General features: G+C 36.8%; 1 protein-coding gene across 5 annotated transcripts in view; it reads right to left on the bottom strand.

Annotated features, from left to right (window-relative positions):
- The window catches only part of SERCA (ATPase sarcoplasmic/endoplasmic reticulum Ca2+ transporting SERCA), a 38,110-nt gene that overhangs the window by 33,061 nt on the left and 2,549 nt on the right, over positions 1 to 2,500 (bottom strand). The window contains exon 1 of one of the 5 annotated variants that reach the window (XM_035884143.2): positions 2,429 to 2,500. This exon is cut by the window's right edge and continues 86 nt beyond it. The exons of 3 other annotated variants lie outside the window; for them this stretch is intronic. The gene's annotated coding sequence lies outside the window, so the exon portion shown is untranslated. Of the gene's footprint in view, positions 1 to 265; positions 851 to 2,428 lie in introns of those variants that run through there. One more of the 5 variants, XM_085655628.1, reaches the window with a different exon arrangement.

Here is a 2,500-nt window from a genome sequence, read left to right as displayed (position 1 = left end):
AATTTTATATGATCAAAGAATAAAAATAAGTAGTACATAACTCAAATATGATACATTATTTTGCGTATTGCCATGAAACGAATAAAGACACTGTGACTAACTGCTGGTTGACATACTGCTTTAAAATAAAATAAAATGAAGCAAAAATGCGGGAAAAAAAGAATGAGAAGATGAAAGAGCAAGGAAAGGTCAAACGTACGGAACTAGAATATATGATAGGAAAGAAAAAAAGAAAAAGATAAGGATTCTAAACGCGTACACACACCTCACAAGAGCGCCGAGACGCTTTCGGTCCAGGTTAGAACGACCTCGAGACAAGGAAGTCTTCGATTACAAAGCAGTTTAAACGATTCAATTTTCTCTTTGACTTTCTTCCACTTTTCGAATGGATTTTAGGATACGGAGGAGAAAAAATGATCGCCATAAACTAGTTCAGGTATTCGTTGACGACGTGTCACGACAAAATCACGTTACGGGTTCACGAGTATTTAGGTTAGTTAGGAACAGGAGAGAGAAAGACAGATATATCTTGATTATGAGAAAGAAAGGAAAGAGAGAGAAAGAGAGAAGAATAGGCAGAGAAAAAGAGAGAGAAAGAGAGAGAGAGAAAAAGAAGGAGCGACATAAACGATTCACAGTTCACTCGAAGGCGCGAGAATAAGAGACGAAGAATATCTCCTTTGCCTTTAAAATCAAAGAAGATCACGAATTGATAAACTTTATTTTTTCTCTGATTAACGCGTCCCGTATCACGAGGCACATTCACTAAAATCCGAAGTGCACGTCATTTTCTTCTTGACAAGTACGAACCCGAATTGCTAACCAAACCTCCGCTTCCGTCTAACTAAAAGCGACGACAAATGACGAATCATCGCGCGCGTTACCGCGCCATCTGTCGGGCCGCATCGGTTATGAGTCGACGCGCACGTCTGATTTTACGGCGGATTTTACGGATGAGAATTCTTTTTTCTTCGACGAAATGAAATTGTCGATATCTTATAATACGTCCGAATTCATATAAATAAGATACGCCAATTTTGTTGTGACCTTTCGCGAGCGACTTTTTCGTAAATTAAATTAGAGGGGGTTAAGATCGAGATATCGCGACGCAGGAAAACAGACGACGGAACGAAAAGCAGAGAGCATGTGGAGCGACGCCATTGGTTAAAGCGGCGTTGATGGAGTGTGACGCACTCGGCTATTTTCAGGCTTCTGCTAGGCTATTTCCTTGGCGCGTATTTTAAGACGCTCACAGGACATTGCTGTATTGTCGTTATGTAATCATTATATAGGGAGGGCTTAAAATTTCTCCTTTTTCTTATTAAGTTCTGTTTATCGAAGTACAACGTAGGATAAACACAAATATTCTTTCATTTCCAAGTAAATACTTATTACTTATTAAAGAGAAGAGAAAGGATCGTTCGTACGTATAAGTTACACCATGTAAAATAAGAAAGCGTAAATATGACGGCTACGATTATGTAACGCATGTGCAAGCTAAATCGGTTTGTGCCGTTTAACTTACATCTTCGAATTACCAGGACTCTTCGTTCAACGTGGATTCAAATAATATCTATACTAATTAAAAATAGTAATTAATTTTATCTCTTATCTTAAACCTTGTATGTATTTATATAGACTATTTAACGCAGATAAGATTTATCGAGGCAAAAGAGAAAACTAAATCTCAGCTATCACGTGTACGAGGTAAATTTTTAAATATAAAAGAATAATGGTAATTTACTGAATCGATCGATATACAAAGATCGTAAAAGATCTCATTTCTTTTCATGAAAAATCTTATTGTAATATAAGCATAGAGTTCTCTGGTTGGTGTCAACGAAGACCACAGTGTCATTAAATCGTCGCAAGTTCAAGGGCGATACAGATCGAATTTAAAATTCGAGTCAAGTTCGGAGGTCTCGTCTACCGAGCCAAGGTTAGCTCTAAACTTAAGCATCAATAGGAAAGCAATGCAATGAGGTTAATCGAGGTTACGGTCATAGGATCAGTGACACAAAACTATTCGGCGCATATCTAAGCACTTTTGTCTAATCGATCTGGAATCTTTCACATCCCTTAACATAATATTTCCCAATCTATCAAAAGTTTTCTAAACTTTTCGTTATCGATTTCGATCAAATCCAACGATATATCTTAACAGAAATTCGATCCAAGATCAATTCGATGTGCTCAGAAAAAGAATTCGTGAATGAAATTGTCAAAGTTTATGCGATAAATAATCGTGAAATATCATTCGACTCTGGAAAGAAAAAGGAATTAGAAAAACAGTGGCGGCAGGAGGAGGGGGAGGGTAAAAGAAAGAATAAAAAAAAAAGGAAAGAAAGAAGACAAAGAAAACTTAAATAGAAGAAAGAAAAAAGAAAAAGAAGAAGAAAAAAAAAATAAACAAGTCCCGCGGACTAACCCTTGCAACACAATTATTGTTCTGGGCTATCCTTTTTTTTGCGAGAAAAATGACGCGCAGTAGTACATATCA

This window comes from Vespa mandarinia, chromosome 3, assembly GCF_050613455.1.
Source record: "Vespa mandarinia isolate Hongniang chromosome 3, ASM5061345v1, whole genome shotgun sequence".
Classification (NCBI taxonomy): domain Eukaryota; kingdom Metazoa; phylum Arthropoda; class Insecta; order Hymenoptera; family Vespidae; genus Vespa; species Vespa mandarinia.
Note: the sequence above shows the minus strand (reverse complement) of the source record. Positions and strands in the feature narration are given on the sequence as shown.